Consider the following 25,426-nt stretch of genomic DNA (forward strand, 5'->3'; position numbering starts at 1 on the left):
GGACTTGGGCCATTCAGATCTAATCAGCTGGGCCCCTCTGCTTGGTAGGTCTCTCCCTGTGATATTTCTTCCTTGTGAGCCTGTTCTTTTGCTTTTAGTTTTCACTGTTGTTACCTTAGCTTTGCTTCTAAGTAGTAGCTATCTTGAACCATATCTCCCTGAGGGATTTTACATTTCGGTTTCCCACTTACAGATTATTTGAGAGTTCGGGCTATTTGTTTAGTTAGTTTGAATTTTTGTAAAAAAGTTTAGAAATACAGAAAAATAAACAAATACAGTATAGCAAATATAGCTTTATATTTTAAGTTTGGTTTATACATAAAGAAACATAAAATGGGCCTCATTAATCAATTCGAGCAATACTGGATTCAAGTCCTGACTGGTACTACTAGAAAAGTCTCTGCACTGCCCCAAGGTGGTTAGGTCTAAATGGTTTCTAAATTTTTGTTCTGCCTCTAAGTATCTACACTTCAGTGTTTCACCCAATAACTGCCCTCTGTAAGAGATTTGTACATAGACTCAAACACAACTAAAGGAAATTATTTTTTATAATAAATATTAAACATATATCTTAATATATATTAAAAATAAATATATAACTCAAAATTCTTTCAGACTCAACATATTGACAATTAGGATAAAAGACACGCAATTTTCATAACTAGAAAAACAAAGGAGGCGGGAAAAAATACTTAAAGAGATTAACAGACCACCATATTTTAAAAATATTTGTAAAAACTTCTAAAATAGATTTTTGTGCTGAAACAAAGGAAGCACTGTGCAGAGGGCACAGAATGAATCTAGGAGCCCTGAGAACTGAGGTATGTGTCAGAGAAACCTTTCAACTTAGGGTTTTAGGAGCCTTGCATTTGAGCTTCCTGTTTAAATTTCCCTGGGGAAGTGGGAGACAGGATTTAAAATATAGGGTTTGCCCAAGTAGCAGAGACTAATAGGAAATGTTCCATATAAAGCAAACCCTAAAGGGCTACTCTCACAATGAGGGTAAACAAGAAATGAACCCTTTGCTCAAAGAGTTCCTGCAAAGAAACATGCATGTCTTGACCTTGGCATGGGGTGAAGAGGAAGACACATCTCCAACTGAGAATTTATAACCACAAGCCAAATTCCATTCACATCATACCTACATGAAAAATAAGTTAAAATGGTCTCCTATTGGTGGTATGCATATAAGGCTGGCAAAAGTAAGCTTAAAGATTCTTGTGAGCATTGCATATTTAACCTAAGCTTCAGAATAAGGACGCAGAATCAGACAGAGTGGATCTCAATAAACAGAAAAATAACACCCACATCCAGACACATAAGTAAATCAGAAGAAAAACATAAAGAGAAGATCTAAATAGTAGCCAGAAGAAACAAGCAACATTCATGCAAATGACTGATATTCTATTAAATGATCTTTAAACACTTTTTTACCATAGAGATTGGAAGACAGTGGAAGGGTATCTTATTGTGCTGGGCAAAACAGACACACACATGCACACACACACACACACACAGAGAAAATTGTCAACCTAGAAATCTGTTGTAATAGTATCTAATAGTATCCAGTAAACATTTCTTTCAGGAACAGAGGCAAAATAAACATAAACAAAAATTAAGCTTACCACAACAGTGAAATTCTAAATATGTAATTTAGGTAGAATAAATATCCCAGATGGATGAGCTAACATGAAAAACGTCTTGGTAAGTAAAGATATTTGTAAATATTGTGTCTAAATATAGATAAACATGCACTATATTATAAGCTGACACAAAACAAGAGCAGCAGCAATAACAATGCCTCACTTATGGGGAAGGGAGCACTGTAGATAAAAATGCTGTACACAATGTATATGTAATTTTGATGGAAAGTAGTTGGCAATAAAATTCTCTGTTTTCTTTATATTGTTCAGAAAAAGGTAAAGATACGAGAATTCAATTAGCAAAGATTAACATTAAGAGATTAGACATAGAGAATATAGTTTCCAAATGTACATACAGAGGGGAAAATGAAAAAATAAAAAAGAAAGAAAATATCAATCAAAAGAAGGCAAGAGGGGGAAGTCCAGGTGCGTCTGGTTTTAAAGTTTATACTCTTTATAGCACCGCTTGAAGATACCCAAAAGCCTAGCATATATGACTAGTATGCCTGACATTCTTAAGCTAAAATACTGAACAGTTAATAAGGAATATTTTGATTATTGAATATTTCATTCAAGCAAATAAGAGCATATACGCAGAGAAACCTGATAGTTTTTACAATGCAAAAAAATAAAATCAATGCCTAATTAACCTTCCCAATATTTTTCCCAATTAGAGTTTAATATGAATTAGGTATTATCAAATTGTATGTTGTTTTAGATCTAGAGCACCTCTTAGAAATAAGTATTATCCCATTGTACAGATGAGGAAATTGAAGTTTAATGAAGTAACTGGTCCAAGGTCCGACGGTGGAAAAGTCAAGATTCAAACCCTTCAGAGAAAGCTGTATTCGTTACTTTCATTACGTCACCACTGTCATACAAGAGAGAGGAGGTTGTTTTAAGTGGCTTGCAAATCTTTATTCAGCAAAGTAATTTGAAAATGGTGGTTCTGAGAGTAGAAACACCTAAGCATAGAGGCAGAGATTGTGCTGGCATCGTGATGAGCAGATTGGATATTTCATTTCTGCTGGGTTGTCAGCTAGTACAGCTGCCCTGACAAACCAGAGCTTTGCTGTTCCCAGATTGCCCCTCCTTCCCTCCCAGCGCCAGCCATTTCTCACCACGTGAAACCTTCCTTCCCCTTTCTGCATAAGGTAAACCCAAATTCAAGAAGGTTGAAAAGGGCTCCAACTATACACTTCCTCTATACCAAGGAGATCTATGTAATCATTTTATGAATAAAAGTAATTGTCAATATCAAGTAATTATATATCTTGAATAAAGTGAAATATTTATGTTTATATAAAAAAAATCTTTGAGGGACCAATATTTTGAAAAACCATACCTTGGCAATGCATAAACTTCTTGTTGAAATCAATGATTTTGGCAGAATTGCTAAATAGACTGTAGAATTTATACAATGATAATAGTTGTAGAGTATTGAAATGCATATGCATTTCACTGATATAATTTTTTTTAGCAGATAATGGTTAAAATTAAGACAACATTGGTTCCACAATAAAACATCCATTTTAGAAAACTAGCACTTAATGTGTTTGGAAACTCAGGATATGGGTCTGGGGAAAAGCAGTTTTATATTTTACTAAAAGGGACTATTATCTAAGATCATTTAAAGCTTCTGATTTGGCAGTGATCCAATGGTATGATAGACAAAGGAAGTAGGGCTTTTCAAGCTTTTTAATTTAGAATAATAGATTTTGTACATTTTCTTCTCCTTTCAACTTTCTATAATATGTTTAAAAGAGAGGATAGGATAAATTTTGTAAGGCGAGAACGCAAAGATCAGCTATCACATCCATCAACCACAGTTGCCTGGAGCACCTTCTGCTTCCTTTATGAAGAAAAATATTTTCTTCCATTCAACCTGCTCATTCTAGAATCATCTCCACTGTAACAGGTACAGATGAAGAGCTGCTTTCCTAACAGTCCCAGAGTTACAAATCCAATTTGACTTTAGTAATTGTTCTTTTTTTTAATGTAAGTCAACAAAGCCCAGAGCTTTCTGTGTGACTGGTTCTGATTAAGTATAAGCCCGTGATTTTACATGTTGCATTTTGTCATCAAGATGCCATTAGAATCCTCATTGTATGATTTCCCTGTATAAAAATCCCCAGAATTCTGTCACATAGGGGCCTGCAAAAGGCATTCTAGACTATGTGGTCTGAGAAATGCCTGCCTCAGGATTCCCCGAGGAATTAGTTTAAAATTGCAAATTTCTTAGCTTCCTCCAAATCCTACCAACTCAAATCTCTCTTGTGTGGGAACCCATGTTTGAACAAGCTTCTCTATAATTCTTATTGATACAAAAATGTGAGAACCTGCATTCTAAAGGTTTTGAAGAGAGTTGAAGGCAGCTTATCTTATGCACAAGATAATGAACTTTGAAGTCTCCAAGGCTCAGATTTTGTCCTAGAGCAGAGATTTTCAACCCTTTTTATCTCATGGCACACAAACTAATGACTAAAATTCTGCAGCACCAAAACATGTATTACATTTTTTTGCTGATCTGACAAAAAAGTAGGTATAATTTTGATTTCATTCACACTGGATGGCTACTGTTGTGTAGGCTGTTGTCATTTTTTAATCTGACAATCTAAGGGAAAAGAGGTCAGTGTCCATGATTAAATAGTCAGGTATTGCATGTTTTAAAAAATCTTGCAGCACCCAAGTTGAAAATCACTGTCCTACAGCAAATTGCAGTTTGCTCTGACAGCCTACTAGCTATGTGACCCCAGTTATCTCATGTGTAAAATGGGGATAATAATCCATGTCTTGCAAGATTGTATCTAGGATTCAGGAAGCAAATACTATATATAGATAGTGCCTTGAGTTGTTTAAAATGTGGTGCTTATTATTTACTTCTGTATGTGGTTTCTTTAGAACCTATGCTTATCATAGTAGTAATATAACCTATTCTCTCTATTGTTATACAGCTTATCATTTCTAGTTATAAAGATGCTCAGTTCATGGGGTTAAAAATGAATCTCTTTCCCACGTTTGCCTGCTCATAGTCTCATTTGAAGAAAGATATATGTAAACGTAATGGTCTTTTTTCCTCTTTTTTTTTTTTTTTTTTTTTTTTTTTGGTCTTTTCTCCTCTTTTTTTTTTTTGCGAAACGCTAGGAAGGATTTGAGCCTATCCTGTCACTAAGACAACTAATTACATGATTACATGCCGCAATTACAATTAAAGATTTTCAGCTGATAAAAGGCATGTTCACTGCATTCTCATTACCTGGTATTTCCTTGCCAACACTCAGGAGTATCATGATTTTGATGAAACAAAAACAACTCAAGGAGCTATATTTGCTCAGCAGCATCAACAGAATAGTTCAGGGAGCCCATTGCAATTCCCTTCTGCCCCATTGCATTTTTCTACCAAGCTATTTAAAGCTACAGCGCTTGTTATTACCTCAAAGAACATGTTGGCTGCCAAAACCATTAGTAATTTCTGCTGATCCAGTATTGTCTGTGTGAAGCCTCACATCCTGTTAGGCACATAGAGCTTTTTCTTTTTCTTTCTTTTTTTTTTTTGCAGTAAGCCAGTTGGATTTGGTCTTAACTTGACTCAGACCAGATCAGTCGATTCAAATCACTTCACGCCAGCAGTGCCTGACATATAATGCGCTTGCCCTAAGTATCCATTATTTACAGCAGCCTCTTAGCCATAGCAGAATCAGACAGATGGCCCAGGGCCAAAGGACATCCCCTTAAGATTTGCTCCTTCTTGACTTACTGATGCCTCAGATCGCCCCTCAGTTTCCCAGCCCCATAAATGTCACCAAGACCGATCACCATTTTGATGCTTGGTCCATTTTAAACCATCGCTTTCAAGTAACTGCCGAATGCTGGAAGAAGAACGTTTCCATGGGTAGGAGCTTGATACCTCCTGAGGACTCACCTTCTGTGTGAACGTCTTTAACAATTTTAAAAGTCCTTCTTCGTTGTATCAATTATGACAAGTTCTGATTCTGCTTCAAGTCAGAGAAAACCTGATCTGAACTGTCTCCAGCGAAACAGTGATTTATTGCTTCGACTAAATGAAAAGTGCAGAGGCTTCAGGCATGGCAGAATATAGAGATTAAAAACAATGTCATTGGACTTTTATTCCTCTCTCCTGGTCTCAGTTCTGCCTCATTGCTTACAGACAGGCTTTCTACCCGAAATTCATAGAGTAGCTGCACATGCCCTAGAAGCTCACATTAGCTCAGCTTCAAAAAGCGTAGGAAAATGTGCCAGCCACTGTTTGAGCGGTGCTAGCAAAGTTCATATTAAACTTCATCAGTTATATTTAGGTTGCATGTACCTCACTAAGCCCATCATTGTGGAGAAATAGGGTGCTGTGATTTATTTGGGCAAACACCACATAACTGCCTTTGGACCAACGTTTGGTTGTCTTTACTTATACCAGGAGGACTGAGCGTGTTGGGACAGGTCTGTAAGAAGAAGTCAAGGTTCGGTTACCAAGAAAAGAGCAAGAGAATAACAAATAAATGTTTTTGTCCTTATAGTCAAAGAAATTACTTTCTTAAAGGTTCCTGTCATTAAGCCATAATGGATTGCTCACATTCTTCAGAACAAAACCATTTCTCTTTTCTGTGCAACCTGTCGATTCTTTATATATATATTGATTTCAGAGAGGAAGGGTGAGGGATAGAAAGATAGAAACATCAATGATGAGAATCAGCTGCCTTCTCCAGGCCCCCTACTGGGGATCGAGCCCACAACCCAGGCATGTGACCTTTACCAGAATCAAACCCAGGACCCTTCCGTCTGCAGGCTGATGCTCTATCCACTGAACCAAACCAGCTAGGGCAGCAAGCTGTTGACTCTTGAGGAAACAATGATGTGCTTTTTCCAAGCTGTAATAAATTTAGGATGAGTATTAATGCAATGGGATCCCTTAAGTCTTAATGCAAATTTAAATCAAATAAACAAAAATTTGGTATATAGAACAATGGATCTAATGCTTGGAAGCATACAGAATTAGTTGATAAAGCATTGACAAAGTAACATGCCCATGTGTAAACCACACCTGATCTATCGCTCCAAGATTTGGAAGGATGCTTCACAATAATTCTCCTGCACAATTTTATTTATGAAACACTGATTTCTATAGAATGAGAGAAATTATATATCTGTTATTCTCTATCTGGCCAGAGACTAACAAAACAATTTTGCCTAGTATACTAAATATCATATTTCTGAGTGGCAAGATAAATACAGCCTATTCATAGGGAAATGAACATGATGAAACTATGCCTTTTGAGAAATGGAAGAATATGGATAAGAATAGACAGAAGCTAGCCAGGCTGGTGAGGTTTAGTGGTTAAGCATCATCCTATGAACCAGGAGGTCCCGGTTCATTCCAGGGCACATGCTCAGGATTCGGTCTTGATCCCCACTAGGGGGTGTGCAGGACTCAGCCAATCAATGATTCTCATCATTGATGTTTCTATCTCTCCCTCTCCCCTCCTCTCTGAAATCAATAAAAATATATTTTAAAAAAGAATAGACAGAAGCTAGAAGGGGCAAAAAAAGTATCCTATGAGTCGTTTCAGAAAACTTGGTATCTATCCATTCTTTCAAAAAAATATTTAATGAACAAAAATAATATACTAGGCCCTAAGCTGGATGCTGGGATTGAAATGATGAGTAAAAACAGGCATGGAGTCTGCTCTCATGGACCTTACAGAACCCAAACAAAGTGGTTTAATAATTAGGAAATTATTAACTCCTAAAACCATCAGTATACATGTAGGAAAGGATTTGAGTTGAAATAATCAAATGACTCCGTGACATCACTAAGTAGCCAGAATCTCTCTGTCTCTCTATTCAGCCACATTGGGTGTTGGCTTCCTCCTCAAGCTGGTTACAGTTTGTCTGCTGTACTTTCAGAGACTATATCCAAAAGTTTTTGAGACTATTTCCTTAAAATCTCCAGAGGGGAAAAAAAGAAAACCTTCTCTCCTTTTGTCTCCATCACCCAAGTGAAGACAAATTTCCCAGAAGGCATATAGATATTCTTGCCTCCATCATTGAGAAACAGAGAAGGAATTATGATTGCCCCTAGACTGTTTTTAGATTATATGGATGTTGAGAATCAACCGAAATGTCTGTTACAGACATGAGTCAATAAATTGTTGAGACAAATAAAAAAAATTACAAATGTGAAGGGGTCCTATACCATGTTAGAAAGCCTCTGCAAGGAAAATGTGATGTCTAGAAAGATGGTCCTGAGGAAGATTAAGCTGAGACCAAGAAAGTGAATAGTGTTTCAGTGAGTAAGGAGCAGACAGAAAAGAGTTTCGTGCAGAGAGAAGAACATGTGAAACACATACTGTGGCTGGACAATGAAGAGTCATAGAACACTGGAGAGTCACAGGAATAGCACTCCTTCCAGAAATGGGACAGAAAAATGAGTAAGGGAAGAAAAATGAGATTTTTTTTTCCAGGTGAAAGATGATAATACCTTGACTTGGGTTTTGGTGATGAAAATGTAGAGAAATGGACTGACATGTATTTAGAAGTCAAACCTGACTTGAGATGTACTGGATCTGGTTTGGGGAGTTTTCAGAGGGCAAGGAAATAGATGCTGTGATAATGACTTCTGAGTTTGGGATTTGCTGAAGTAACTTGTAGTCAAGGGAAGTGGGCCACGTTGATTGACTGTAGAGTAAGAAGTGATAAAGTATAAGAAAAGGAGTAGCACCAAGGCTGACAGGATACAGAAGTACTTCGTCAATGCTTCTTAAATCGGACAGTGATTCCAAAGCCTGGAGAATGTCTTCTCTGAAAACAGCCAAGCGGCTCATCACTGTCCCCAGTATACAATGAATTTGGGTAAATAATCTCTCTTGGCCCAAATGACAATATTAAGTGTCTACATAGGAGCTGTTTCCATGCAAAGCACAGGGCCTTTTAATTGTGGGAATACTCAGTAGAGCAGCGTTTCTCAACCTGTGGGTCGCGACCCCTTTGGGGGTCGAACGACCCTTTCACAGGGGTCACCTAAGACCATTGGAAAACACATATATAATTACATATTGTTTTTGTGATTAATCACTATGCTTTAATTATGCTCAATTTGTAACAATGAAAATACATCCTGCATATCAGATATTTACATTACGATTCATAACAGTAGCAAAATTATAGTTATGAAGTAGCAATGAAAATAATTTTATGGTTGGGGGTCACCACAACATGAGGAACTGTATTAAAGGGTCGCGGCTTTAGGAAGGTTGAGAACCACTGCAGTAGAGGAAACATGAGCTACCCTGAGGCACTCAGCCAAAAAAAAAAAAAAGCTTCTTTTTTTAAAATTTATTTTTGTTATTCCTCACCCGAGGATATTTTTCACACTGATTTTTTTTAGAGAGTGGAAAGGAGGTGGAAAGACACAGAGAGAGAAACATGGATTCAGATTTGAGAGAGACACATCGATTGGTTGCCTCCCACATGCTCCTGACCAGGGGAAAAAAGCTTTTTATTAGGCTACATGCTATTTCGTCATTGGTAAGAATCTTCCATTAGCAAATTGCTAGAAGGCATATTGTAACACATACTAGTTCCTCAATATGGTTTGAAAGCATTAATCCTTCAAGTATATCATAAAGATTTTTCAACCTCATTTTCTGTTAATCATCTACTATCTTGAAGAAAAAAAAAACACTGTATTCCAATTTCCATGGCTACAGATGGCATACTTAGCTAAAGGTAGATAAGCACTGTTTAGTTGGTCTAATCCATTCTTTAAAAAAAACAGTGGTAAGAGTGTGTTCTCTTGTTCAGACACTAAATACCATTCACTCAATATATTGTTAAACATCAAATGCTATGTAATCCATCTATTCATCTGTTTCGCATTTCCTCACTTCATTTTAAATCTTCTCTTTTTATCCTACAGCTTTACACAATCTTGCCTCTTAACTGGTTATCTCACAATGTAGCTAACATTCAAAATAGCACAAGTACTCAACATAAAAGTAACTTGTAATCCACTCTGTGGGAACTGGTACTTAGAGTTCCCATTAACACAGTGGGAAGCTATACACTTCACTTTACACCTATTCAAATAAGGGTATATATGCAGTATGTGCAGAACTCTACTCTAAAATAAAATATGATTTTTGAGGTTTTAAAATTGACTCCTTTTTAGATTATATCTTTTGACTACATAGAAACTATTGCTGTGACAGATATTTTATTATGTTTTATATTTTGGTGGTTGTATTATGAAACATGAATTTTATCTGGGAAAGATGATTAAGAATTTATTTCCTTCATCCTATGGGAAAACAATTGTGTGAATTTAAATAATTAGCAAATTGATTATTCACATACACACACACACACACACACACACACACACTTATTTGATGTCATAAGTGATCACAATTAATATTTTCATTACCATTGTTTTCATCCTTTGCTTAAGCTCCCTAGTGGCTCAGATATTTCTAGCATTGGAATTATTACCAACCACCCCCTCGTCATTTCATTTTTTACAAGAAGATAAAGGTATGTTAAGGCATCAAAACAAGGTTAACCAATGAGCTTTAAATTTTTTCAAAATAAAAGTAGAGTATCTTCTCTCTATGCTGAAGCCATACTGAATTTTAGACATTTTTTCCTCTTTTTCTTTTTATTTTATCTTGTCAAACCTTTACATCCAGTGCTCTAACAGAAGCCATTTGTGAGCAGTTTGGGACTTCCAAAGTAGCAAGCAATTTTTGTACCTGGGACTATTTATTTATTGAGCAACTATACACCAATCATTATTCTTATCACCAGAGACTGGGAGTGAACCTTTACCCCCCAAAAAACTACTAAAATAACCCTTATTTTCCATTAGTTTCCCTCATATTCTTTCTAGTCACCATCTCTCCAAATTCACTGTCCCCACCCAAACTTTTTTGTCTTATCACATCCCCATAATTTATTGTTCCTTGTTAAAATACATATATACGTTTTTGGGCCCCACAGCTTCTTTGGGTCTTCATTTTCCTTATAGACTCCCAAATAGAAATGTTAAATAAAATGTGCACAGTTTTTCTCCTGTCAATATGTTTTATATCAGCTTAATTTTTCAGCCCAGCCACAGAACCTAGGAGGATAAAAGGAATATTTTTTCTTCCATCCAAATATATTTTGAGGAGATCTATGGAATACAGCTCAAACTTCCCAGCAAAATCTGACATTGCATTTCCTTACCCATTGAACATAACCTTTCTTTCTAATTTTATCTTTTCCCCCATATCTTTCGAGCCGGTTGTTTCCCAAGGACTCCCTCTGTTCCTTGGCTCTTCTTCCCTCTCTAAGAAATGTTTTCCTGCCTTTAAGCCAGCGGTTCTCAACCTGTGGGTCACGGCCCCTTTGGTGGTCGACCTTTTCACAGGGGTCGCCTAAGACCATCCTGCATATCAGATAATTACATTACGATTCACAACAGTAGCAACATTACAGTTATGAAGTAGCAACGAAAATAATTTTATGGTTGGGTCACAACATGAGGAACTGTATGTAAAGGGCCCGAAGGGTGAGAACCACTGCTTTAAGCCTAATTTCTTCTCACTCATCAACAACTTGCTCAAAATAACATCTTCTGGGAAGTCTTCCAAAACCTTTTAATCTCCCATAGTGACACATTTATATCTTCATCTATATCTGTACCTATACATCTGTCCCCGTGATAGTTTAGTAGACACCCCTGTGAGCCTCCTGGTGAAACCCTGGAGTTCAGGGTTTACATCCGGCACAGTGGTTAGAGAGCTCCAACCATCGCAAGATGCATGTCAAAGCGAAAAATGAGTTAAGCCAACACTGTTTGTTAGAATGTTAATTTGTGCCCTAACTGGTTTGGCTCAGTGGATAGAGCATCGGCCTGAGGACTGAAGGGTCCCAAGTTCGATTCCAGTCAAGGGCATGTACCTTGGTTGTGGGCACATCCCCAGTAGGGGGTGTGCAGGAGGCAGCTGATCAATATTTCTCTCTCATCAATGTTTCTAACTCTCTATCCTTCCTCCCTTCCTCTCTGTAAAAAAATCAACAAAATATATTTTTTAAAAAAGAATGTTAATTTGTTTCTAGTATCTTTTGGGTGAGGAATGATTGACTTGCCATGTTTTGAGAAATTCACTTTACTATTATAACAAACTCTATTTCTATTATAAACTTTAGTTTTTATATAATTTTGATGAGCTACTTGCAGAGTAGTTCAATTGACAGCATTGGACAGTTATTGTGGTGTTATAATTTATTTTTTCCAATCGCTTATAGTTTCCAATATTAAAAATTTGGTTTAACTGCCCAGCAATTGGCTGGATCTGGCTGTTTGTTTTTGTGGTGTAAATGAGGCTCTTTTTTATTACTGTAGAATGATGCTCCCTGCTAATTTTAGATTATAGTGTTTATGCTTCGCTGTGTCTAGCGTCATCAACACAGTCAGAAGAAGCCGCACTTAGAATACAAAGATGAAGCCTTGCTCCTTCGGCTCTGTTACCTGGCACTGCTTGTGCCTGCATTGGGTTAGGGATGTGGCTGAACCTACATGGCTTGCACTTAATTTCATAATGTAAGTCTAAACCTGCTGAATGTACAGGCTATTTTTTTAAATATATTTTATTGATTTTTTACAGAGAGGAAGGGAGAGAGATAGAGAGTTAGAAACATCGATGAGAGAGAAACATCGATCAGCTGCCTCCTGCACATCTCCCACTGGGGATATGCCCGCAACGAAGGTACATGCCCTTGACCGGAATCGAACCCGGGACCCCTCAGTCCACAGGCCGACGCTCCATCCACTGAGCCAAACCGGTTTTGGCCAGGCTATTTTTAAAAATAAGAAAAAAAAAACCCTATAATTGAAATAAGGAATGCTACATAGAGAACTTAGCCAAGGGAAACTGTTGCATTCTGCTTTGACACCAAATGCATCATACTTAACATTGGAAAGATAACTTGTGCAACTTCTCTATATGTAATAGAGACATGCCTACTAGAACTGTTGATTAAGATTATTCTATGATGAGGTCATTCCTTCAGCTATGTCTTGCTGCATATTAATTTTCATGGATTTGTAGAATTTTATGCCTGGGAGAAAAATTAGGAATTTTAGTCTATATAAACTTTACTCTTTTTTAACGAATGAAGTGACCTGTCTAAGACAACATACTAGCTAAGGAGTAGCGTTACTGGGAATTAAATCCTGGCCCATGTGATCACAAATGATCTGTTCTTCATCTTTTGCAGCAGGCTTTTATTGCTTTGAAATGATGGCAAAGTCATATCTGCTTCTTTATAGTCTGCTGCCCCTTTCACTAAAAATATCCTATATAATAAAAGCCTAATATGCTAAGTGTCTGGTCATCTGGTCATACGTTCAACCAATCAAAGCATAACATGCAAATGATATGCTAAGGCCACTCAACTGCTCACTATGACGTGCACTGACCACCAGGGGGCAGACAGTTGACTGGTCAACCAGTAGCTATGTCATGCACTGACCACCAGGAGGCAGACTGACTAGTAGGTTAGTTTGCTGCTGGGGTCTGGCCAATCAGGACTGAAAGAGACCTCCCACATCTCTCCCCATCCCCTATCATGCACTGGTGGGGTTCCTGAGCTCTCTTGCAATCCAGAACCCCTGATACCGCAGGCCAGGCTGAGGGACCCCACTGGTGCATGAATTTGTGCACCGGGCCTCTAGTAGAAAATAAAAATTATTATTTACTCTATATCTATGTCTATTCCTGTATTTTACTCTCTTTAATAATTTTTCAAATTATTCTGCTTTAATTCCTTATTTTTAACCCACAAATATTTATTGAACACTTTTTATATATAAGTATACATATTTTAGGCTCTGTGAAGATAAAATCCTATAAAGTCTCATTCCTGACCTTAAAAAGTGTACAGTCTTATTGAAGACACTAGATGTATATGAAAATAAGTATAATAAAATGCAACATGTGAATATTATAAAATAGGTTTACTGAAGTCTCTGCTGTCTGGAGTATGACAGTGAAGGGTCTTTATTTTCCAGTCACTATCTTCCCCCCAGGTTTTATATACTGACTCCCTCTTTTTCAATAGCTTTTTTTAAATGGCATTTTCCTCAGATTTCATAAATTGTTAGCCACTCTGGATTAATAAAAGTGTTTATTTTAGTGTTTGAGCCTAATCCCGGTGCATTTAAAAATTTCAGGGCCCATTCATGTCTTCTCTCCTCCCCTTTCTCGTGGAAGACCAGTGTTCAAGCTTCCGTGACTTAAAGCAGAAGGTCTGGAGAAAGTAGGTGTGGGCTGCATCTTAGACACCTTTGTCCCTTTGCCTTCTCTTCTCTGTTAAATGAGGGGTGGGGGTGGGGGGAGGGAGATACAGGAAAAGAACAAGCATCTTAGGAAATGGTTAAGGATAAATCCTTCTCCTTTGCTATCCTAAACGAATGCAACAGCAAGTTGTTATGACTCAAATGAAAATGAATGAACACTTCCAACCTGTTCCCATAAAAGGAGCCCACCTCCACTCAGTCCCCTGCAGAATGAGTGAGTCCTATAAGAAACCAGCCACTGCTTCTGTGTCTGGCTGACCTGCTGGTACCATCTTCCCAGATCCTTGGTTTCTTCTGGAAAGATGGGCGCCCCTGATTCCAGCCTCCTCCTAGAATAACTCTCAGACTCAGGAACACACAGGAGCAGTCTTCCGCGCTTTCCCAGAAGTAGAAACTAAAGTCAGGCAGCAGCCTTGATCACCCTCTTCCTGCAGGCCCCTCACTCTGTCAGGCCCAGTTATTTTCATTTTTCTTGTGCTCATGCTGCATGAGGACATAAGACTACTGGCTAATTGGGCATCTACTGAGGAGCAGAAGGCTATGTTCTTGTAATTTTTGGAATTGTGTTGAATGATTTTCTCAAAGTACCCTCCCTCTAATACTATGAATTTGGGAAGCAGCCAGTTCCCTGATCTGTCACCTCATGGTAAGCCTTTTGCAAAGTTGGCTGTCCCAGAATTAGGGACTCTTGGAACATAAAACGTAAATTATTCTGTCATTTTAATTTCTCATCTACAGATCTTCACTGAAAGTATAAATGTCTCCGAAAATTCCAATCAACAACATCCTAGTACTAGTGCAATAAAATGCAAAGAAAATTCTTTCAAAACAAATTTTTAAGAGGATGTTCCCTATTAAAGGGACTAAAGAAACCACTCTGAATTAAAGGAAGTGACATGTAAGGCAGTTCACCCCATGCATAAATAGTTTTTAAAGTTTAAATAAATAAGTAAACTTAGTTAAATAAACATACATAGGTATACATACAGATATATAAAATTACATCTATTTTTACCCATAAAAATCTACCTATACATATCTGATCTATCTCTACATAACTACATACATACATAAAATTATTTTTAAATGTATATAAATTTTATAAAGCAACTATATAATCCTGAAAAAAATCTGGAAAGATAGTTACTAAATTGTTATTAGCATTTACCTCTTTGGTGGAGATTGCTAATAAGGCTGTAGGAATTAGGAACTTTTGTTTCTTTCAGTATTTTTAAGAAAGACAGAAATGTTTATTTTCTGTCCTTAAAAATTGTTCAGAATAAAATATCTTCAGAATAACAGCACTTTTGTCCCTATTTTATTATGTCTTAGTAAGTTTATTTTCTATTTTTTAATTAATTAATGTGTTATCTTTGTCGCATATTTTTAAGTGTAATTAGTGGTTGTTTGTTTCTCTCCAACGTATCTTTCCCCTCTAATCTCTCTTGGAAACTTCCCCCTCTCACAGGGTCTTTTGCAACATCTATTTAGAGAAATAGGTGGGCTTTCATTTTTTAACAACTATACATAAAAATGTAAGTGTTACTTGTTAAAATAGATTTTGTCTTTCACTTCACTATCAGTATCCACCCTCCAATCCCATCTTACTGAGAAGAGCTGAATAAACCATGAATTTCTGCTGTTGCAAAATAGTGCTTACTTTTTAGAGAAAAGCTCTATCAACCTGACTCAAATTGATTTCATTTATCTCTAGCTCTTTCATCACAACAACAAATAATCAATTCTTAACATAAATAAGTTGAATACAAATAACTCAAGCAGAGGAATGGACTAAAAGTCTACAAAAAACCTTGGTATTTTTTCTTTAAAGGGGAATTTAATTTTTCTTGAATTGTGGAAAGCTTCTGAGTCTTATACTATTCCCCAGTTATCCTGAAATTAATATTAAATTAATACTTATTGTTGACAACGTTATGTCATTCAACTTCTTTCTCCCATTGATTTCTCTATTCCCTCCTACCAACTTCAATATAGTTATGATTTTATAGAGAAATTAATGGATTTGTAGTAAGAGTGTCAGAACTTATGTCACCATGGGCACTTACAGGATAATTAGTTTCAGGCAAGTCATTTCATTTTACTTCTCAAAATCTGTTCTCATCTTGTTAGCAGTGAAACAGCACTAGAATGTTACCGGTGATTGGACCTTGGTTCAACACCCTAGGTACCTGAGTCCTGGCTAAGAAAGGATTCAGAGGCAAGACTCAAATACAAGCAAAAGTTTATTTAGAAAGTCACAGAGGTAGAAAGAAGTGAGCCAGCTGGGCTGGTGGTCTCAGGAAACAAGTTACAGAGACAAAAGAAGGGCCCTTGAAACTTAGTAGAAATAAAGCAAGTATATATGCACCTGGAAGGAAGGAGAAGGGAAAAGTCTTGGGCGTGATGCAGAGCATGCACTTGGGAAAAAGGGTGTGTAGTAAGGTGACGACGAGAGAGAGAGAGAGAGAGAGAGAGAGAGAGAGAGAGAGAGAGAGAGAGAGAGAGAAGCAAGCTCTGGGTCCTAGTCCTAAGAGTTTTTAAGGGTAAGGATGTTAGGGGAGGTCCAATGGGAGAATCTCAATAAAATATTCATCAGATTTCCAAGTGTGTCCTTTCAGGTTCGTGGTCTCCACTGATTGGTCTGTGCTAGGGAGGATGTCATTAGTCATTGCAGTTGGTCCTGATATCAGGCATGGTGTCACCACACCTGGCCTTGCTGCTTTTCCGGGCCTGGAGCTGAAACACAACTGAGGTGTAGATGTTATCTCTCATTTGACCTAATCTCTGTTTCCATGGTCAACAGACCAGAGGCTCTGTTTCTAAGATTATCTGAAGTGGGTCAGAACCTCATTATCCTAAGGGCTTAATGCTTAAGGGAGTGACCGCGCAAGGTCTAGTATGGGAGCTTTATGAGCACCTACCCATATTGATACATGCAGGTATTTTCTGAGTTATGTGGAAGGGATGTTGCTTCATGAAAAATGGAGGTATCCTCACTGGCTGGGGGAGTGGGGTGAGGGGCACTAGAAACATAAGTGTTTCCTTATTTTGCACTTTTTGTTTGTTTATATTAGAATTGTCTCTGCTCTCTCTATAATTAACTGTCCTTTGCGTTTCTTCAAATAGAGCCTACCCTCCCTTTCGCGTGTGAAGAAACTTCCCAAATGGCCTTGAAGTTCTGTCTCTCTGAGTTACTGTGGCCCCCACCATTTGTGCAAAACTAAGGGATTGCCTGAGGTCACCAAATGGTGACAGCCCTCCGACTCTGAACCTTTATATTTTTAGATTTCTCTTGTTTTCTTTTCCTGTTGGTTCCTTCCCCAATAGTTATTTATCTATCTCGTTACTTATTTATTTTACAGAAGAGCATGAAGGGCCTTACTAATTTAGAGAATATAGTGTGGCAGTGGAGGCTAAGTAAGAAGCCAGAACTGCCCAAAGTTAGAAGCTCTCTGACGGCCTCTGGTGCTGCAATGCCATGGCCTACGGCTGGCCTCTCTGCCAGCCCGCTGTGGCTGCAGACAGCTCTGGGAATGCACATTTCAGCAGAGCCTTGGACACGGGCCAGCAGGCTCTCCTTGATCTACCTGAGCAGCATGTGATGCTGCTTCCCTGTCCACTGGCACATTCTCCATAGCATCTCTAGCCCCACTGTGACCCAGCTAGGCACTTAGAAGGAGACGTTGTCGAGGGGAAAGAATTCAGGGGAAGGATTGGGTAAAGGCAACTCCAAGACTACTGCACTTTATCCAGCTGGGTGGCTTAAAATAATTTGATTTACTTTTCTAGGCCTAAACATCAGCACTCTGGATGTAAGAGTCATTTAACAACAGTGTTTTGTTTTGTTTTTATCTGTTTGTTTGTTTGATTTTTGCCCTATTAATAAGTAGGCAATAGATAAGCATTTATCTTTTTTCCTTGCAATAGTTCTGTAATATTGTGTTGACCAAATTTTAGAGAAAAGGAAACTTAGTAAGTCACCCAAGGCTGGTTACTAACAGAGCTCAGATAAATCCCAAGCTCCTCCTGACTCTAAAATTCCTACTTTTTCCTCACTAGTTCACCTAGTTTATCTGCAACAACTGTCCCAAATGCAGCATGATCAGAGTCCTGGGGACCGAGACTGCTGATTCTGTTTATTAGCACTGACTCAGTCCCATGGAAACAGATAGTTGGTAAACTGGTTCTGTAACTCTGGATTAGAGCTGACAGTTACAAAACAGTTACAGTAGCTAAAAATACCAGTTAGTAGCAGAAGAGCAGAGAGTAGTAGAGTGAATTATCTATCTATCATCTATCTATCTATCTATCTATCTATCTATCTATCTATCATCTATATCCTATATAATAAAAGGGTAATATGTAAATTGACCCTAACGGTGGAACAACCAGAATGACCAGTCGCTATGAAGTTCACTGACCACCAGGGGTCAGATGCTCAACGCAGGAGCTGCCCCCTGGTGGTCAGTGCACTCCCACAGGGAGAGCTCCACTCAGCCACAAGCAAGGCTGACAGCTGCGAGCACAACGGCGGTGGCAGGAGCCTCTCCCGCCTCCTCGGCAGTGCTAAGATGTCCGATTTCGGCTTAGGCCTACTCCCTGTGCTTAGGCCCGTAATTAGTGGAGCTGCCAGAAGTAATAAAAACCCCTGTTTGAGATGCCCACATAGAGCTGATCTCTTTACCAAGCATGTACAATACATATTGTGGTGGGTAATCCTTAAGAATTGCCTCATTGTATCCTTGTTATTTTAGCACTATAAATATCTTTTATTAAAACTCAGGATGAACAGTATGAACTTTTTTCTGGGATCCCAGCAATCTCCAAACTTGACATGGAATGTATAGCATATCAGAAATGCAGTGATAAATCACTCAGAGTTTTGTTTGACAAATACTTTAGTACATTTTTTCCCCTTTAAGATGTAGTGGTAACTCATTTGTGCAGCAGGTACATGATACAAAACAATGAGAGGTACAAGGAAGAAACTTTAATCTGTGTAGTAATCAAGGACTCATCTAGACTACACTAATGGAAATATATTCAGTGTGACATTGTCCACACAATGTGTCCAGTTCTAAAATTACTACTTGACTTAATGGTGTATGTGTCTTTGTGTAAGAAAATATGAAAAGCAATTTGTCTTGCAGTCAGTACCTTGAATTTTGAATTTAATGAGTGCTAAATAGCATCAGAGTTGAACATAGCAGACCTAATGGTCTATTTAAAAACCATCAGCCCTTTTTGTCCTCTGTCTTATAAATAAGTCACATTAAATTATTCTTTGTTCCTGAATAATTTCCATGTAGAGTTTGTATTTTGAGACACTTTTTGGCTGGAAGTTTCTAAAAGTCTTTCATAGGAATCTGGTGTAAAAATAAAACCAACCCAAGTAAAGAAAATGCTAAGGACCTATTCACAGCACCATGGGCAGCACAAGCAGTGTTTACATCACTTCATGGCAATCTACACCGAGCTGCCAGCTGAGTCTGCTGCGTGAAAAAGCCACCTGGTCCAGCCATCCTCCACTTCAGACTTTAGCTAAATGTATTAAAAATATATAATGCCTCTAAAAGATGATGGCACCTTACAGTCTTCTTTTTCCAGGAGTTAAAACTGTCTTCAGAAAGGGTGATGCCTGGTTGGGATTTATGATTATTACTCAAGGGCTTTATTGCTCATTCTGCTTTCACACAGAGCATCCGCATCACATCCACCGGAAGGCGTCCCGAGGCAGGCTCATCGCTTCCAGTTGCTCTGATAATAATTTATCCCGGAATCTGACTCCGTTGTTCTGCATGTGTTACATAGAACTTCTCCGGATCATCAAATATATTTATTGATAGGAGACAATTGTGTCTTTATGAGTGTTTCCATAATGAAATAGATGAGGGATGTGGAAAGTCACTGGCAGTTTCAGTTCAAGAGGCGCTCCTCAGGAAGAGATAAATGGGAATGTTTTTATGAACATGAAATAAAACTCTAAAAATAGAAGAGATGTTCTTACTAATACCCACTGTTCGATAATATATAATCACATTGTCCTTTGTGAATGAAGAGGGCACTGCGGATTCTCTCTCATTGCCAAAAGTGTGCACGGTTGGAAGATACAGCGTTATACACCTCTTCCTCCACGCCATCACAGCCAGGGTAGTGGCTACTCTCACAGATACTAAAGCGTTTTCTGTGGTTGTTAGTAGGGTCCTCATTACTGATTTAGAGAGAGGTTCTTTATCTTCCCCTGAACCCCAACCCCTGCCCTCCACAGACTCCAGCGCAAGAGGAACTGGGTCTTAAGTGTAATACTGTTGACAAGATAGCCCCCCATCTCTGGAGCACTGGCACATTACTTGGCACAGCTAACTGCTGATGTAGCTCATGACAAAGCATCATGTCATCACTTGAATCTCAAAAATTTGAAGAAAATAAAGAGATAACATTATATATATATATATGCAATTAACTTATTGGCCATGTACCATATCATTTTGCTGCCTGCTAATGCCTTGTCCCCTTTATCATTTCTCTGTTAATTTGCATTTAGAAGAGCTAGCAACATTTCTCTGTTAATTTGCATTTAGAAGAGCTAGCAACATTACTTGGCACAGCTAACTGCTGATGTAGCTAATAACAAAACATCATGTCATCATTTGAATCTCAAAAATTTGAAGAAAATAGAGATAACATATATACATTTTTTCTAAAGCCAGAACCTATTTTAATTTTGTCAAAATTATGAAAAAGAGTTATCCAAATGGGGGCTAGGTCACAGTTTTCAAATATGTTGAAAGACTAAATTTGACATCTACAGGGATGGGGAGAAGTTTACCCAATGAGAATAAAGACTGTAAAATGACAATGAAAAATGCAGACACTTGGAACCCTCTGAAATAAGAGAGAGCATAACATTTTATCTTCCTTAGTTTAAAATTGGAATAAGTCAGTTCAGGTAGATGCAGCTCTTATATAAAAGATGATGTGGAAACCAAACCTTCCATTATGCGAGCTAAGGATGCATATGGTTATCAAACTATCTTAATTAAGCATCTGCCCTGTGCGAAAGAATAGGTTAATTAATAGATAAAAGAGTGATCTTACACAGTTCTTGCCTTTAATGAGCTTATAGTCTAACTGAATGTAGGTATCTCTGTTCTTTTATGTTCTAAAATATGTGCACCCTTCTTTCTCTACAATTTTGTCTTTGAGGCTGTGCTGGTACAAACATGTATTCACTAGCTTCTGCTGCTTAGAGAACACAACACTACATAGGAAATCAGAAATTCCAAAGTAGGAGTTTGTGGCTCCCAGACGATTAGAATTTTCTCTTAGAGGGACTCAAAAACGAAGGGAAACAATACAATATTAATGATACTACCTCTACATTTTGAAAGCAAACTATCTCTCTCTCTATCTATCTATCTATCTATCTATATATATATATATATATATATATATATAGTATACTAGTATGATTGATTCAGGTAGGATCAGTGAATGGCAAAGTTGAAACAAAAATCTTCAAGAATTCTTTTAGTTCAACCATCTTCCATTCTATTTGAAACAACCTCTCTAAGCCTCCTATCTCTTTGAGAATTTTCTTGTATAATTTATTTCCTTTCTCCTGTATCTTAAACATCTACTTCTAAAAATGTCTCAACTTTGACATTTTTAGGTTTCTTTCATCTTGTAGTAAAAAATCTAAAATACACCTTTGGACCTGAATATCTTTATAGGGTTATTTTGTTTCATAGTCAAGTATCTTGAAAGAGTTCTCTTGTTCAGAGTTTTTGTATCTCCTCATTTTTTTGCACATTCAACTTACTGTAATCTGAAATTTACCTCCCCAATTTGTTCTTCTAACCATTGACCTCTATGTTGCTGAAGACAAAGCACACTAAACTGCTCTTCTTTTGCTGCTTTTAAGATTCTCTCTTTGTCTTTAACCTTTTGCATTTTAATTATGATATGTCTTGGTGTGGACCTGTTTGGGTTCATCTTCTTTGTGACACTCTGCATTTCCTGGACTTGTATTGCTATTTCATTTACCAAGTTAGGAAATTTTTCTGTCATTGTTTTTTTAAATAGGTTTTCAATTTTTTGCTCTCTCTCTCTTCTTCTTCTGGCACTCCCATGATGAGAATGTTGGTATATTGAAGTTATCCCAGAGGCTTCTTACACTGTCCTCATTCTGGGGGGATTATTTCTTCTTTTTGCTGTTCTAATGGAGTAGTTTTAGCTTCCTTATATTCCAAACCACTGATTTGATTCTCAGCTTCATCTACTCTTCTGTTTATTTTGCTGTAAATCATTCTTTATTTCAGTTAGTGTATCCTTCACTTCTGACTGGTCCTTTTTTCATGCTGTTGAGATTCTCACTAAGTTCATTGATATCTAGTAGAGCTTTTATTTAGGTCTTTTTCTGGAGTTTTGTTCTGTTCTTTCATTTGGAACATGTTTCTTTGTATCCTCACATTGGCAACCTCCCTGTGTTTGTTTCTATGTGTTGGGTAGTCCTGCTATGTCTTCCTAGCTTAGTAGAGGGGCCTATGGTAGTAGGTGTCCTGTAGGTCCAGTAGCACAGCCTTCCCAATCACCCAAGCTGGGCCCTCCAGCTGCATCCCCCATGTGGGCTGTATACATTCTTTTCTTATAATTGAAACTTGATTGCTGTTGGCATGTCAGTGGGAGGGATTTACCCCCAGGTCAATCAGCTGCAAAGACTGGCTGTGACCACTCACTGCTGACCTCTGAACATCATGGAGGATCAGCTGCTGTGGGGACCACCCCACAGAAGAGAACGTACTTAAGCAGGGCTCTGGTACCTGCTGAGTTTGACCCTTTGTGTTGGAGGTGGTTGGGTGTTGGTATTTTGAAGTGGTCTGAAGCTGTCCACTGGGTGCACTGGCTCTGGGGCCTCCCCAGAGGTGCAGGCCAAGTTCAGCCACCACCTGTGTTCTTCAAGGGGCCACATAGCATTAACTACAAAGTGATCTGCAGATGCCTGCTACTTGTGCAGGGCTTGAAGTTTCTCAGCAAGGCCAACCTGTGAACCAAGGTTGGCTGCTGCTGGTGCCAGGGCTGGAGTCACTTAGTGAGAGGTACAGGGCTTGCTGAGACCAGATGCTGCTTGTTTGAAAGATAGGAAAATCTGAAGCATGAGCCAGGATAAGCCATTCCCATGGAAAAACCACTGGAAACGGCTTACGTGGGCCTGAAAATTGTGTAGGACAGGCCTCAGAAAATCACCAAGGTGGGGCAAAAAATGTGAGCCAGGTTGATGGAGTCTCAGATATGGCACCTGCCTACTGGCTCTGTGGGGAGAGGGCTCATCAAAGGTACAGTGGTCTCTGCCAGCACTACTGTCTGGGAAAAAGCGGCCCTACCCCCAGCTCTTCCCCTGATGCTGTAAAATTCAGTCCCTCCTCATATGTTTCTGTTGCCTTTCAAGCTGCTGCCCCAGCACTGGAGCTCAGAGTGAGTGAGTCTGAGTTAGTCTGTGCACAAGCCCTTCAAAAGGAACTGCCTGGGACTCCAGCAGCCCTTCTTCTCATTCAGCCTCAATCCCCACTGGTTTTATACTAGAAATTATGGGAACTTCTCTTCCAAGCACTGGAACTCTTGGCTGGGGTCCTGATGTGGGCTAGATTCTTTGCAGCGAAGATATCCCTCCTGATTTTTATCCAACACAAATGGTTGTGGGACCGGCCCATTTTGCATGTCCATCCCTCCTACCAGTCTCAATGTGGCTTCTTTTTTAATTTACTAGTTGTAGGACTTCCATTCAGCTCAATTTCAGATGTTTCTGAATGATGGTTATTCTGTAGTTTAGTTGTAATTCTGATGTGGTTGTGGAAAGAGGCAAGTATTGTCTTTGCATGTGCCATCATCTTGACCGGACGTCCAGTTAAGTGTAAAGAAGACTTTTTAAAAATATATGTTTTTATTGATTTTTAGAAAGAGAGGAAAGAAATTGGATAGAAAAATAGAAACATTGATGAGAGAGGAATATCATGGATCCACTGCCGCCCGCACGCACCCCTATGGGGGATGGAGCCCACAACCCAGACATGTGCCCTAACCAGGAATTAAACCTCTTGGTTCCTGAATCAACACTCAACCACTGAGCCACACCAGCAGGACTAAAGTAGACTTCTTAAAGTGAGCAATATTACAAGTTTAGAAAGTGGGATACAGTTCTAGATAGGATCACAGAAATTTCTAGATACAGAAATAGGTAAAGGGAGCCTTCTCTACCAGATTTAGCAAATAAAAACACAGGTCATACAGTTAAATTTGAATTTCAGATTATCTTTTTTTAAGTGTATGTACTATGTTCCATGCAATTTAGGACATACTTTAAATTTTAAAAAATAATTATTTTCCTGAAATTAAAATTTAATTGTGAATCCTGTATATTATTTGACAAACCTATTCTACTCTGAGTCCAGCAATATTTTTTATTAAGACATAGGATGTCATCCTATCAATATGGAGAAACCATGAAAGCTCAGAAGGTAAAGATCACATTCTGTAAAACTGAAATGTATAATACATTCTAGAAACATTTTAATTTCTGTCGAGATAATAAACCTATGTAAAATATTAAGTTTATCAATCACTCAATAATAGTGAGGTATTCTTAGACATTTAGCTACATTTATGGATGTTTACAGGATAAGAGAGTAGTTATAAGAATACCAGTAACTATACTATTAAGAGAGAACTGGTTTTGAAACTTGAGTCAGTCATTTGACCTCCAATAAACTGATTTAAGTGTAAGCCTTAGTTTCTTAATCTGTAAAATGAAGTACCATTTCATTAGACTTTTGTGAGGATTAAATGAGATAATATTTGTGAAGAGCCTGGCACATGGTTCACAATAAGCAGTGGCTCTTCTTATAACAAAATGATCTCCAGAAGAGTTTTCACTTCTAATTACAGAAAACCCAGGGAGCAGTCTGACTCCAATCAAAGGACAAATGCCTACAGTAGGTTGAAGGAGGCAGTTTAATACAAAGAATTACTAACTAGATTGAAAGACCACATCCTGAACTGGTGGCTGCTGGGTAGTTCCTTACTAGGTGTCCCCAATTCCACACTATTGACTCTCCTGGATTTTGCTGCAAACTGTAGGAAGACTCTACCTCCTGCAATATCCCTCCCCCCGCATATCCCGCCCCCCAACCTCTGATGAGAAAGCTGAATATCATATTCACTTTAAAGAAGAAATGCTTAAACAAATTCTGTTCTTTATCACATTTAAGGGTGCATTCAGAGCTGAGTAGCAATAAATTGATAACTGACACAGCAAATATCCTCAACAAATACAGAGATAATCTAGAAATCACAACACTGTAAAAAATGTGTGCAAATACTGTTCTATAGCTCTTTCAGTTCTAAATGTGTTTTATTATATAAAAAATTGGCT

This window comes from Myotis lucifugus, unplaced genomic scaffold (assembly GCF_000147115.1).
Source record: "Myotis lucifugus unplaced genomic scaffold, Myoluc2.0 scaffold_79, whole genome shotgun sequence".
Lineage (NCBI taxonomy): Eukaryota > Metazoa > Chordata > Mammalia > Chiroptera > Vespertilionidae > Myotis > Myotis lucifugus.